The sequence below is a fragment of the Euprymna scolopes genome, chromosome 13, assembly GCF_053919585.1.
Source record: "Euprymna scolopes isolate OS-2025 chromosome 13, ASM5391958v1, whole genome shotgun sequence".
Taxonomy (NCBI): Eukaryota; Metazoa; Mollusca; class Cephalopoda; order Sepiida; family Sepiolidae; genus Euprymna; species Euprymna scolopes.
In genome coordinates, this window is record NC_136494.1 from 111491308 (window position 1) to 111507693 (window position 16386).

At 33.9% G+C, this 16386-nt stretch overlaps 1 pseudogene; it reads left to right on the forward strand.

Moving 5' to 3' along the window:
- Positions 1–1060: 1060 nt before the first annotated feature.
- On the forward strand, positions 1061–1198 carry LOC145292483 (U2 spliceosomal RNA; annotated as a pseudogene).
- The last annotated feature ends 15188 nt before the right edge of the window (positions 1199–16386 follow it).

Below are 16386 nucleotides of genomic sequence, written 5' to 3' on the forward strand. Positions count from 1 at the left end.
TTAAGGGGGGTTGCTATTTATATTTTCGTTACTAGAAAAGTGAAACTACAAAAAAAATTCAAACTCGAACTAAAAAAAATAAACCTGAAAAAAAAGAAAAAGAAGACCTCATAGTATAAAAAGAAGAAGGAGTTTATTTCAACATTAATTTTAAACAATCAGGAGGGTTCCATTCGCTATTTACTTTATTCCTGTTGTTTCGCTTTTTTTTTTAAATAAAATGGATATTTATATAGATGTAGAGAAATACGTAATTATACACTAATATTTTAGTATTGTATTTCTGATGAAATAGGTACCTAAAATTTTATTCTTTTCATTGAATTAGTATGCCACCGACGTTGGACGGTCGTAAAATACGCTTCAGTTATTTTACTTCATGCATTTTTAGTCGCGTTCAAATGACTCTACAAGACACTCTGTCGGTCGGTCGGTCTGTGCGTAACACTTCTTTGCTTGGCCTTTTTGGTTAAGATCAAAGGTCGGTGTTTAATAGATGCTGTTCTTAGCTTTTAAACTTTTTCTTGGCCTTCGAGCCAAGATCAAAGTGTATTATCTGTTCCGGCAGATACTGCAAGCAAAGACCATATGTGGGGGTAACCCCACATATCAGACCTTGGTCAATGTAGGGGCAACTCTTCATACCAATTGTCACTATCCAGCTCGCCTACTCCCCGGGGAGTTGGTCCCCATTTCCCCTTCCCTCCTCACATTAAAAATCGGCCTTGTGCCTAATTTGCTCGGTGGGGGAGCAAATAAATACCAACCCCACATATCAGACCTTTGTCAATGTAGGGGAAACCCTTCATACCAATTGACACTATCCAGCACGCCTACTCCCCAGGGAGTTGGTCCCCATTTCCCCATCACTCCTCACATTAAAATCGGCATTGTGCCTAATTTGCTCGGTGGGGGAGAGCAAATAAATACCAACCCCACATATCAATTGTCACTATCCAGTTCCCCTACTCCCCGGGGAGTTGGCCCCCATTTCCTCTTAACTCCTCACATTAAAAATCAGCCTTGTGACTAATTTGCTCGGTGAGGGAGCAAATAAATTCCCTTTTCTTGGCCTTTTGGCCAAGATCAAAGTGTAGTATCTGTTCCTACTACATGCTGTACATATGTTTGTATTTTTGTTATATAAAGTGGGGGATCACTTTTCTGTATTAATTTAATTTTAAAATGATCACCCATTTTACAACCAGTCAGTCTCAAAGACATTCAAGTAATTCTCCAGATCATTCAAGTTGTTTTTGAAGGATTCCAATTATTTTTAAGAAGTTAAGTCATTCTTAAGTTTATTCAATTCATCCTTAAGTTCATTAAAGCCATTGTAAGTCATTTACTTTTTTATTTATTTAAGTCATTTCAACGCATTTTTCGGTCATTTTAGTTTATCTTTAAGGATTTCATGTCAATCCTACATCATTATACGAGAGCACGCGACGAATGGCAAATGTTCTATTGACTATTATATTGCACTACTCTCTCTCTCTCTCTCTCTCTCTCTCTCTCTTTATATACAGTGATGATCATATTTATTGGCACGGTAAAATAAAAGTTAAATTTTGTCTAATAAATTCTAAAAAAGGGATTAAATTAAAGAAAATAACAAAGTATATTATGTATTTTTAACTGGCCTTTCCGATGCAGCAATCGGATTTTAGAAAAAATAAATAACAAAGGAACAACAAACATAATTGCAAAAAACCCTTGTTCAAAATTATTGGCACGATTTATTTAATAATCAATTGTATAGCCTTTGGCCTTGATTACCTTCCTCAGTCGCTTTTCATAGTTTACAACCAAGTTGTTGCACTCTTCAGTAGTAATTTTAGCCCACTCTTCCTGACAATAATCCTCCAATTGAATAAGATTCTTAGGCTTCCTTTGCATTACCCTCAATTTTAATGTTCTCCATAAATTTTCAATTGGATTAAGGTCTGGGCTTTGTGATGGCCACTCCAAAACATTAATATGATTGTCCTCAAGCCATTTCTTAGTCAGTTTAGCCGAATGCTTTGGGTCATTATCTTGCATGAACCACCAACGACGACCAAGTGAGAGCTCTTTAGCAGAGTCTTTCAGGTTTTCATCCAATATTTTAACATAATCTTCCTTTTTATGTTACCTGTGACCTTAACAAGTCGCCCTGGTCCAGAGGCAGCAAAGGATCCCCAAAGCATCAAACTGCCTCCATCGTGCTTCACTGTGGGTATGGTGTTCTTAGGCAGGAAAGCTTCGCCAGATTTTCTGTAAATATAAGACACTTTATTATGGCCAAATAACTCTATTTTCGTTTCGTCAGTCCATAGAACACGTTTCCAGAATGCAACATCTTTATCAATATGACGTTTTGCAAAGTCTAGCCTTGCTTTCAGGTGCATAGGCTTCAATAAGGGAGTCTTTCTCGGACGACATGCTTTTAAACCAGCTCTCTTCAAAACTCTACCAACTGTATGTCGAGATACATTCACTCCAGAGGTGCTCTGTTCATCAACAATCTCCCCAACAGAGATCCTTGGGTTTTGTTTTACTTGTCGACCAATTTTCCGTTCATCTCTTGGGGAAAGAATCCTTTTTCTCCCTCTACCCTCTAAACTCATAATGTGGCCTTGCGATTTGAACTTGTTTATTATGGCTCTAACAGTGGATTTGGGAAGGTTTAGCTTCTTTGAAATCTTATCATAGCCCTCCCCATTGGTATGGCATGCTACAACAAGCTTCCTGACGTCTTCGCTGTGTTTCTTAGTTTTAACCATGGCGATTGAAAATTATAATTTAGTCACTTATAATAGTTTAAATAAATCGCTATCTAAAATTATCTGAAAAAAATTATTCACTGAATTAGCGTTAAACAAGCATAATATGGCTATAAAAAAGTTCAGAAAGCACGTAAACCGGAAATTGATTGATATTATACTGATACTAAAAGAAAAACAAAGCCGTGCCAATAATTTTGAACAAGGGTGTTTTGCAATTATGTTTGTAGTTCCTTTGTTATTTATTTTTTCTAAAATCCGATTGCTGCATCGGAAAGGCCAGTTAAAAATACATAATATACTTTGTTATTTTCTTTAATTTAATCCCTTTTTTAGAATTTATTAGACAAAATTTAACTTTTATTTTACCGTGCCAATAAATATGATCATCACTGTATATATATAGTAATGTGATTGATAATTTAAAAATCAAATTATAATCAATTTAAAAATCCGTTTCATAAGAAGGAACAACAACAAAATCATTTGTACGATCGTTTCGGAAAACAGTGTTTTTATTGTGGTAGACATCAAGTTACGGACAATAATTATTACATATAGTTTTTTAATAAACAAGGTTTCCTCGTCAGCAAATATTGTGAAGGGTTTATTTATTTAGGTTTATTTATGGTGTCTTTCACATTTAATAAAAAAGTACATATATATATATATATATATATATATATATATATATATATATATATATATGTCCGCTCGTGTCGAGATATGCCTTCAGTGATGTAGTCACTAAAGTTGCGTTTCAATTCCGATCATTTAATGAGCTATTCCACCAGCAGTGGTTCAAAGCCATGTCTCGTGTTCGTACTGGAATAATTCGTGATTTACTTTTTGTTTACTATGCTGCTCTTTTAGCAATCTCATTCTAAGATGCACAGTTCTCCATTGATCACATCTCATTATTGCCTACAATCAGCGTTAAAAGACAGATATGGTGCAGAAACACTGTCCAACTCCACAGCAAGTCTGATGGTATAAGACTGAATGAACCAGAACATATATTTCCCGAAAGACAATTGAAGGTAGATTGTAAAACACTACACTCTGTCAAGTCGTCATCTCATTTGAACTCTAAAGTTAACAAAATTGGTACCTACATGATGAGATTGTTTACAGGGATGCTTCGTGACCGTTTGTGAAATGAACGAGATATTTAACTTGACACAAAATTCATGGCACACAGAGTTGTAGTGCTTCGTATCCTCCTGTAAATCTCTGAGTCTTGGAATTCCTATAGGCATAATATTCACCATGGGGATGTATTTTATAAACGTTTCTGTGCTCAATTTGTGGCATTGCAATTTGAGACAAAGTATCCAACGCTAACGTTTTCACAAAGTGCACTATCTCTAGAATTGAGTCATTCCTTGTTCAGTGTCAACTGCGGAGGGCTGATCATATCCTGAGAATGTCTGATGAAAGGATAATCAAAATCGCAATGTACAATCAGTAAGACTAAGGGGAAACGTGATGCGACCGTTACTGAGTTATTAAGCTTAGTTAAGGAACAATTTGTCTTCGATTGGTATCGCACACAGACGTCTTTACAACGAAGTCTTGGATCGCAAAAAGTGAAAACCACAAAAGGTTCTCGTTGTTTGCATACTGACAGTTTGCATCACCTGCGTGAAAAAAGGAAAGGAGATAAATAATCAGCAGACATACCATCGATCACATCATTGCATATACATAGATAATCTGAAGTTATTGTTTTCCAGAGGTTAAATAACCAGTTTTACGAGATTAATACAAGAATGCTCAATATCGAAGTAGAGTAAGATATACTCTTTATTTGTTTTTCCATAAGCAGTAATGCGTTGCTACACAATCATGAGCTAGAGACCACATCAGGCGATACAGATTATACGAAAGCATGAAATATCAGGTCTATCTCGTCAAAGGAAGTTAAGATCAGGATGTTCCGTCAAATGTTGTGAAAAATAAGATTGATTGTATGTAAATAAGACATAATAGGTGACCGGATTTGAGTCTGTGTTGAGATATAGGAATGAAGCGGAATGGAAAACTAGAAGGAATAGTATTCGTATGCGTGTTTGATGGTCGTCTAAATCTTAATTGTACTAGTGTGTATAGATTCAGACCGTAGTGGAATGTGAATTTGGCATATCTATGCTAAAGAGGTTTTAGACTTAATCGAGGTTAATAAGTTACATAAATGCGTTTAATTTGACTAGAATTTTATGTGGTCAGAAAATATACGACTTACATTACTTTCTTGTATATCCTCTCTCCAACACTTACATCCCTACATACATTAGTGAAGAGGTTACGAGATAAGGAAGAAAAACAAGACGCAGGGAGAAAAGAAGGAATCCAAGAAAAAAAAGAAAGAAAAGGAAGGGAAAGTGGATGAATCATAAAAAGAAATAATAACTAATTTATTCGTGGTTTTCTTAAGCATAGCTGTCTTTCATGGTATCTCCTGATATTAACTCCCTATAACAAGGAAGACCTGATATTTTAATTTCAAACTTTGCTATCGTATACGCTATATCGCCTGAAAAGGTCTCTAGTTACTGGTAACACGCTGACTGAAACATATTTATGACTGTGTAGCAACATACTACTGCTTATGTAACAAGTATATATATACATAAACATACACACACACGCACACACATATATACATATATATATAAAGTAAAATTAAAAGCCAAGAACAATGCGAGATTTTTTATATAGAGTAAAATTAAATGAAAACAAAAGAAATAAATTTCTTTTTTTGTTGTTTGTTTTTTCTTTTTCACACAAATTGTAACTCTAAACAACAGTAATTTTTTTCTGTTGTATTCAATGGTGTTATAAATCTCAATATATTTCAGACCTATTAGTCCTTTTTCAAGAGAAGACAGCGGGAGAGTGTTCAAAATTGGAAAAGCAGCTATAGAATTTGTCCACGTGATACGGTGAAATATAGAACAAAAAATGACGTTAGGAGAACGTTAAAATAAATCAGTTGGTGTTTAAAATACTTGTTGCGTCTGTGAATCAAGGGAGATGACTATTCAATCAAGGGTTGAAGGGAAGCAACTCTGTGAGATTTTATTAATCTTTTAATTATTTTAAAACAATAATTTGTTGCTTTCTTTTTATTATTTTAATTATTGTGTTTCTTATGTTTTAAACTTATATTATAAAAGCGGAGCTCAATTCGAGTCTATTGTTTAGTGTGGGAGTATTTTTTTAAATAATTAAAGATTCGAGAATACGAAGTTGACCTACGTTTCTTGAAGAAGCAAGAATGTTGATGTGAAAATCCGGTTCTGAATTAATGCAAGTGCGAATATGTTTATAGAACGACGAAGCAGTAGTGTTTAAATGCTCTTTAATGCGGTGGTGAAGCAATCTGGTAGTGCTTCCAATGTAAGATGCACTGCATTTAGCGCATTGTAGGTCGTAAACAACGTGGTTCTTAAAGCATAACCCTGTGTGTGATATTGGGCAATTAGAGAGTGAACAAGGGGAAGGTGTATGCGATGGATGTTTTCGGTTGAGCTGTTGTCTTAAAGTAGATCCAGTGTAGATGAGTTGAATGTTGAGTCCCTCGCTGCGGATGGCTTTTCGGATTGAAGATGAGATTTTGTCACTGAGGAAGGGTAGTTTTAGAAAACAATTGTTAGAGAAGGGTCGGGTGTTGCGTTTTTTTCTTTTTAAGTGAGGATAGGATCGTATTAGGGTAGCCGTTTAGTGAGAGGGTCTGTAGGAAATTGTTAGTGTGTGTATGTTTGTCGGAGATGTTAGTGCATTTGTCTTGTATGCGTGAGATTTCGGCATGTGCGTAGTTTAGTTTGTCCTTGAGAGGTAGTGCAGATTTGAAATGTACGAAGAGGCGTTTGCTGGCGGGTTTTCTGTAGAATTCAGTGCATATGGCACCATTTTTTTTATTTGTATTTTAAAATCAAGTAGAGAAAGAGATTCAGAAGATTCAAAAACATTTATGATTCTCCTAACGTCATTTTTTGTTCTATATTTCACGGTATCACGTGGCAAACTCTATAGCTGCTTTTCCAATTTTGAACACTCTTCCGCTGTCTTCTCTTGAAAAAGGACTAATAGGTCTGAAATATGTTGAGATTTATAACACCATTGAATACAACAAAAAAAAATTACTGTTGTTTAGAGTTAAAATTTGTGTGAAAAAGAAAAAACAAACAACAAAAAAAAAGAAATTTATTTCTTTTGTTTTCATTTAATTTTACTCTATATAAAAAACTCGCATTGTTCTTGGCTTTTAATTTTACCTTATAATTTTCTTCAACAATGCTTCAAGCAAACTACAATCTACTTATATATATATATATATAGAGAGAGAGAGAGAGAGTGTGTGTGTGTGTGTGAGAGAGACTTGTTTGTAATATACTGAGTTTTACTGGGTTCGTATAATTCAGTAAATTTTCATATATCCCTATATCCATATAACTCCACCCACGGCTACCTGAATCTGCTACCCCCCATACACTACAATCTAATGTATTTTAACCTTCAAAACTTAAATATTGTCGATACATGTCTCCCTCCCCCTTATTATCTCGTATTTCCTCGAAAACAATTCTTCCAAATACTAACAACCCTTTCTGTCAGGTCTAACGAGGCTGTTGTATCTTAAACCTGGTCCAACATCCGAAGCATATGTAACCAAACACATAAAACGGTAATAAAAATAATATATATATACATATATATATATATATATATATATATATATTCAGTAAATTTACAGTACATTTTTTATTTCATTTTTATTTTTATTTTTTTCGTTTAGTTATATTGGCATTTAGTCTACATCTGTTACTTTGCTCGGCTTTATCCGACGACTGCCGGCCGATTCCGAACCATAACTGACAAAAAATCCCGTGCATGTGTTCAACCTCTTCAAACGTATTTTGCGAAATTATTTGCTTTTTTTTTTAATACGTATCCTACAATATTTTGAAATTCTTTTCTACTTTCTTTCTCCCATCTGAATTATCGTTGGAGTTTCACTAAATGCTTTGGATTATTCTATACGCAGTTTTCTGTTTTTCCATCGATCTATTATTTATATTTTCCCATCAATATATTTTTATTTATAAAACAATATACTTACATACAAAGAAACAATCAATTAAATTTATACTGTTTATAAATGAGGTTACTCTCCCCCTCTCCTTACTCTCTCCCTCACTGAGCGTCGCTGTGCATTTTAGTGCATACACCACATTTCTTAAGGTGCAGTCTAGATATATTGGTTTTTTTTTAATGTTTGTGTTGGGTTTTTAATGTGTATGGGTTTTCATCTATTATTATGCCACAAACTCCATATCATTGTTTATCGCAATTTGTAACCCCTTTCGTAGTCTATTGATTGAGTTTGGATGAGGTTAGAATGTTTTAGGTTTATGTGTGTACGTTTGTTTTTTATGTTTTTGTCGTTTTGAATATGTTGTTATGTTTGCCGTTTCGGCAAAAGAGATTTTATCATCTCTGTAAACAGTTGTGTGATGTTTGTATTGTGTGTAGACATATAGTAAAATTTGTTATTTTCCCCCATTTTTTCGCGTTTCGTACTTGGTCCACTTGTACTTCTTCTGCTAGTTTGGTACCTTTATATATTAATTGTAATGGGTATCGTTTTCCCCGTAAAGTTATTTGAATTGTATTTAATCGGATCGATCGGAGATATTTGTATGTAGCTGAAGTTCAGATTCTGCGTGATAAAAAGTAGAATGAGGATTTTAGGCAATTTTTGGGTGTAAATAATATATATATATATATATATATATATAAAAGTAAGCGAGAAAGTTGGCTGTTAAGGGGTCAACGTTTAACGCTTTGACTTTTGAGAACTCTACCAAACCCATCCCACAATTTTGGGTCTAAACACTTGAAATTTTAGATATAGATTCCTCGGGCTTGGATCTAACTTAATAAATTGATGTGAGCCCAAAACAATAAATGTTAAGTGGTCATAATATGGGTCGAATTTAAAACAATTGACCCCTTTTTTTGCTCAGCATACACATGGGCAAAGCCAGGCTGAAATGCTAGTATATATATATATATATATATATATATATATATATATATATATATATATATACATAAATGTTTGGAGGTACAGAATTTATGTACAGTTTTAGATAAAATAGGCGGCTGTTTCTCGACAGCTTTTCAGCTATCATCTCATCAGGAGAAAATCGATAGCGTAAAAATAATATGTCGAAAGCAAAGAGTTCTAATGGGGAACTATTGAATGTGCTAAACATACGGGGACACTAAAATAAAATTTATTAACGTTTAAAAGCGATTAAAATATTGGCACAACGAGGGGAAAGAAAAAAAAACGGGAGAAAAGATTCAAAGTTCCCCAAAGAGAAAGCTGCATTTTCTTTCTTTTCGCAAGGATAGTTTGCATTACATCCAAAATAGCAATATTGTGTATCTATTCAAATGCCAGTACGATGCTGGTTATGTTGGGCGAACATCCTTGCATCTTTTGACTCGTATAAACCAGCATGTTCCATCGAAGATCAGACTAGGGAGGATAGGCTCTAGTAGCCTCCCTCCTTCTGCAGCCTTGGGCTCTGCTATTGACCAGCATTTGGTTGACAACCCGTGATGTGCCGATAGATATAAAATAGAATGGTTCGAGGTGCTACATAGAGCGGACTCCAGAAACAATTTAAAGATTTTGGAGTCTGTCTCTATTGCGGTGCGTAAAACTTCTTTGTGCCGGCAAAAGGAAACATCAAACTTGTTTCTCTTTAGGGAACTTTGAATCTTTTCTCTCGCTTTTTTTCTTTCCCCTCGTTGTACCAATATTTTAATCGTTTTTAAACGTTAATAAACTTTATTTTAGTGTCCATGTATTTTTGGCACTTTCAATAGTTCCCCATTAGAACTCTTTACTTTCGACATAGTATTATTATTTTTACGCTATCGATTTTCTCCTGATGAGATGGTAGCTGAAAGAGCTCTCGAGAAACTTCCGCCTATTTTATTTAATATATATATATGTGTGTGTGTGTGTGTACAGACATTTACCGCAAACCTACAGGTACCTAACAATATCTCCGCCCAATAGAAAGGTGAGAACATTCGAGACGTTGTAAGATACGCCACAACCTGAATAATGATGACATAAACGTCGTTGTTAGAAAAGAAAAATTAAGTCAATATTATTTTCTATCCTTTCTCTGGTTTGTGAGTGAAAACTAAATCGGATTAGTAACCACACAACGGTATGTGTCCTTAAATCGGAGAGCAAGATAAATGTATCTCTTGTGATTTTATTTGATGGAAAATAAATAATATATGTTTAAACTCAAGGCATCACTATGAAATGGTGGGTACAATATAAAAATCAATAGTTAGTTTTCTAATATTAAATACGAAATTTGCATGATTAAAATATGACATTTAAGCGCAGTTTACGATCGGCCAATTTCGAGCGGCGTGCTAGTTATTAATGAAGCACACTGAAATAAAAGCAAAAGTTATGGTAGTGTGTATTAAGGCAGTTGATATCGAAAAAATTGAAATCAAATGCAAAACTGACAATAAACAAAATACAGTTCTGATCAAACCAGTCCAACTGTAAGGAAAACACTAAACCGACCTCCACGGCGTTGTATCAATAAATTGAACGCAAAGGAAAAAAATCTGGTATAAAATTATGAGAATATGCCGATCAGCTCATATACAATAAGCCACATGAGAAAACATGAAGTTATTACAGCATCAGCGTACACTAAATAAATTGGTTGCAAATTACAATCTGGGAAAGCGCATAACATCTTTACAAGGATTGAATGTAAATTCAGTAAAAATAGATTGTACATTTGATCACTTGCTTTTATTTCTTATTAATGAATTAGTTAAAAAATTAAATAGTGTTACACTAGTTGCGTGTGTGAAATAAATTTACAACGGAGAAATGGAAACAAAATAGGAATCAAATAGCAACACGAAAGCATTCCTTTAGTTCGGAAACTAATCTGCATGGTGCCCTGATATAATATACCATAAAAGCCCAAACAGATCAAAATCATCTGGTGTAAAATATAAGAAAATTCCAATCGTTTCATACTACATTTCCCGCGAAAGAAAACACGGTGTGATGCAATTAAAAATTGCCATAAAACATCCGTGTTTACAGAACATATTGAACTTCTATAAAGGTGGAAAAAAAGGACTGACTTTAAATTTATATAGCAAAGTAATCCCCCACTTTATGAAACTGTAAGTTCTTCATATCTTAGAAAGCATTTGTTAAATTGAATTTAAAACCTATATTTGTATTATTTTTAGGATTTTATTATGGTTTAAATGGGCAACATTACTCAAAAATATCAAATGTAAACGCAACGTGTTTAATGTTTTTTCTCCCAAAACAGCAAAATGACCTTGTCATCTTGCGGAAGCTAGTAAATAGGAACATCAACAATATACACGTAGTGTGTTTAATGGCAAGAAATTTCGAGAAACATTTTTGCCACCTTCCCGTAAAGAAACAGACTTCCTTCCCTATGAAAGAAAAAGGGAGCCATAAAGTAGGTGCTCATTGTACTTTTATATAGAAATTAAGGCCCCCATTTTTAAACTGCCATATCTTCATATTTTAGAAACTAGTTGCTTCATGGAATTTAAAAAAGTTATTTACGAATTTAGCATTCTCAAAAACCTATAATAGTTGTTATCTTTAAGGATTTTATAAGGGTAGGAAGGGGCAAAAATACTGGGAAATCACATATGGAAATGCAGTGGGTTTATTTTGTTTTCGTCCCCAAATCATAAAACGACATTACAACCCCCCCCCCAAAAAAGGTGGCCATAAAGTGGATGGTCATTGTATTTTAATTAATATAGAAAAGCGACACCCCATATTCCCCAGTTTTTAAAACTGAATACAAAATAATAGTTTTCTGGAATTTTAGACCTTATTTTCGATTACAGCGCCTCCGAAAACCTATAATAGAAGTAATTTTTAAAGGATTTTATGAGGGTGAAAGGGGCAATATTAACGGAAAATAACAAATGTAAACGCTGGGTGTTTAATATATTCTTGTTCGGCAATTAAAAGACGACAGTGTGTCTAACTGTGTCATCGTGTATAAGCAAATAAATTAGAACATCAACAATGTACACGTAATGTTATTTATTGCAAGAATCGTGAGAATCTCACTTTGTTTATGTAGTTGGCGAATAAATTGTGGCAATAGTTGTTGTGAGGAAGAAATCGGCTTGTAAGTAGTTGTTACGCAAAAATGTAAAAAGTAAGCATACGTAATGTTTTGGACGGGGAAAATATGAATACAGTAATGTATATTTATATGTAATAAAGATTTTTGCTCCCACTTAAAAAATACACCCAAATAGGTGGCCATAAATTGGGTGCTGATTGTGCTTTAAATTAATAATCCCCTACCTTTTGCAACTGTAAATTCGTTATATGTCATTCAGTGGTGATGTAGAAAAAATATACATACACACACGTTAGTGGTGGGACGGAAAAATGTGAATAGAGTAATGTATCGATATACTTAAAACATTTTTCAAGTGCTTTAATAACATAAGATGTGGGTTTTGTATCCAACTCATTATCGGGAAAATATTATGTCTGATAATGTCGCCATATTGGTTTTATAGTAACCGTCTGTTTATCAAAGAGAGAATATTAATCCGGAATGGTAAACTATTAAGAGTTAAGCGAATCAGAATGTGCGGGCGTATGTAGGGAGAAATAATTATTTATGAATATGTGAAAGGGAATAACATGTTATATATGTGCTTAAAAACACTTACGTAGTGAATTATAAAAAAAATTTAAATAAATAAAAAGTTAAACGAAATACGTCGTGTTTTATTGATCGACAGGATGACCCGATTTAGTTTAACTTTCTTTCTATAGTTGAACATGAATTATTATATTGGTGACACAATGCTAACTATTTCCACTTCCTTTCCTTTTCCTTTGTGTATGCATGCCCTCTCTATATCATTATACTATCCCTCCCTCCTTATCACTCTCTAACTATTCCCTTAAACTATCCTTAAAACCTCCCGCCTTCTTTTATGAGAATTTGATTTTTGTAATTACTTTAACCCATAAGAAATTTAGACTTGTTTCATGCCAGTCATTGCATCTCTTCTCTCTTCCAAATTTGAAAAAGTCTTTTAATTCTTGTATTTTCATTTTTATAGCCTGGTGAAATCAAATATTATTGAAACGGTCTGAACACCGTAGCAAGAAATGACAAATGACTGTATTTACATAAAGAATAATAAAAAAAAAAAAAAATTCTCTTTGACTGGGCACAGTAATCGACCCTAATTGAAATTCAATTATTCTTAATTTTTTAATACTTTCTACCTGTAATAATATATATATATATATATATATATGAGTGAAAGTGTATGTCTGTCTGTCTGTCTGTCTGTCTGTGTATCTGTGTGTCTACATTTCCCTACACAATAAATCTTCCAATTTTTAGTCTACAAACTCAAAAATTGACATGCAGGGTACTGAGATTTGGAAAATCGATGTGATCTGTTTTTGGCCAAACATTTGGCGATTAAGAGGTCAGAGTTCAACGATTTGCCCTTTGAGAACTGTACCAAACTCTTCCGACAATTTTCGGTCTAAACACTTGAAATTTTAGATATAGGTTCTTTAGACATAGATCTAACTTTATAACTTACTTCCAGCCCAAAACAATAATTTTAAGGGGTCAGAATAGGGGTCAAAGTTAAAAACATTGACCACTTTTTTTTTGCTCAACATACATCTCCAAATACCCGGGCAACGCCGGGCACCCATGCTAGTATATATTATATATCGAGCACTTCCCATAAAATAATGATAAAGCAAAGACAAACTGGCAACATCTCTTCTTTGAGAAATATGTTGCAGGGAAAAGAACCGGACATCCTCTTCAAGGCTACGGAATATATTTTGAACCCCATTAAGGCTGGATAAGTATTTTCTAGCAGGTTCTGCCCAGATGTGGAAACTGTACTCCATCCTGGAACGTGCTTATCCCTTATATAGAAGGAGAATTTCATCAGCAGTGAGATATCTACTGGATCGATAGAGAAATTCCACCATTTTTCCAGCGGCCTTGGCAACGGATTTGATGTATATGTTCCATTTCAGATCATAGGTTAAGATGAAGCCCAGAAGCTTGTCAAAACATGAGGCCTTCCCAAGACGAGAGCTATTCGTCTCAATTGATGCCAGATGGGGATCAGAGCGTTGATGATGTAAAGATAAAATCTTGGTTTTAGATGCATTAATACAGACCAGCCACCCCTTTCCTGATTGTACCACGTGGTCAAGTCAGAGGAGACAGAATCGGGGAGAAATTTGTCGTTTATGGTCTTTGACGTGCTTGCAGAGATGTACTAACCGATCATCTGAATTCTTAAATACAGGGAATACTGATGAGATTTTTCAGGATGATTGGAAGCAGTTCTCCCAACGCCAACGTTTAAACAGTTTTGTAAGTATGGGACTTAGTTCTGGTTGAAGTTTTTTTAGTACTATAATTGGAAAATCTACAGTGTCGGTTACTTTACTGGTATCAATTTTTTTAATTAGCTTGACAACATCACGTACATATATTTGTATATCACATAGCGTGTTTTCTGACAGAAGACAAAATATTGAGTAAAGGCGGCCTTAGTCGCAAAGGGTAGAATTAGTTGCAAAGTTCTGGCCAAAGAGTTTGGCTTTGTCTTATGCTTACGAGATTACCTCGGGTCCATTGATAGTAGTTGAGATAGAGCACACACTTCTGTTCAGGATTCTGTTTGCTAACAATGGTCCGATCTGTAATCGAATCTGTTCGAAGCAGAAGTCTGCATATGTATGAACTTATATTAAGAATACTGGCTATTCTATTCTTTTCGAACCGAACATACACAAGCAAACTATCCCTATCATAGTATAATGTATATATCGTGATATTAATACAGACATTGAGAAAGGGTCTTAGGAAAAACAGATACACATACATACGTAAAGAAAGACGGATAAGTAACCACTAAATATACAGAATGTTAAGATGCTTCATTTTATTTTATTAAAAATAAAAGAACAAACGCTTAATTTCCAATCGAATTTACTGATAGCTCTTAAATTGGTTTATCGGCTAAGCTTTCTCGATTAATTATTTAAGGATTAATGATTGTCTTGCAAAATCGTGGAAAACTCCCACTTTAATAAAATTAAACCCGTAAATATAAAGGACTGAAATCTCGGTTTCCTCAGAAAATGTATACGCATGTAAGCGTTCATACTGAAATCTCGGTTTCCTCAGAAAATGTATACGCATGTAAGCGTTCATATTTTAAGAACATCTTTCTACTCTTCTCCCTTCATAATGACCCCGCTAATTAATTCCCTAATAGTAGCCCCCTGCTTCAAAGTGGCACTGTGCCTTGTTTGGGGTGAAAATTGAATAATAAAAAAAAAAAAAAACTCTCTAATCAGTTCGTTTTATTAGCTTTAAAAACACACAGCGACGGCTACCGATGATTTCAAATCTAATGCTAAGGTGGTTAATCAATAATTGATTTTATCAGATCCATTCCAGTATTTGTTTATAACACAGATGTAAACAAAAGATAAAAATATTGCGATATAGACAACCGTAATCTTGGTATTGGATTTGAAAACGATGTTACCGATGGTTTCTTGATCTGCTGCAACAAAATGTAAAAATATTATAAAGTTTTATTATATTGTTTTTTTTTTGTTGAATTCATGATATCTCTCTAAACACACACACACACACATATATATATATATATATATATATATATATATATATATATATACACACATATACATATGTAGGAAAGTTTTTTTGGGGTGTACAGAATTTAATAATGGGCGAATACAGACCAATCAACATAAGGATTTAAAAAATAAAAAAATGAAAATAAAGCTTAGCTAACCAGGCTTCCTTCCTCGCTTAACACAGCTAAAGCGAGGAAAATACAATTTTAAAAAAGTTATGAGTAAAACAAAACGAAAAGGGGGAAAAATTACATAGTGACAATATTAAGTAATAAAAGATTTTCTTTTTGCTTCTAAAGACAAGGTCTCAAAGACAATGAATCTTTCTAGAATTTTTAAATGATAGGGAGAGTGCGACATGGTTATTTATAAGGATTATGTAAAAAAAAATGATGACTATCCTGGGGACGCCTCTAAATTTGTTAAATTAGGTCCGGTAGATACACATGATTCTACTATTTATATCGAGACCAAGTTCCAAAAACAACTTGTCAAGTGGGTGCAAAGTGTTCTTCCCACTTTCATTTCTAATTTAATTCGACCTACTAGTTCTATACGACCCCGTTTGTATGGTTTGCCTGAGACTGCTAAATAGGGGGTACCGTTGTGACCCATATATTATATGATAGGGACCTGTCAACATAAGTAAGCAAAATGGTTGACATGTATTTTAGAACCAGTTTTGGAATGTTATAGTTCATTTTGCATTAAGAACTCATTTAGCTTTGCTAACTTTATGCAACATTATACTCATTCAGACAAATTTATATGTTCTTTTGATATTTCTAGTCTTTTTACTTG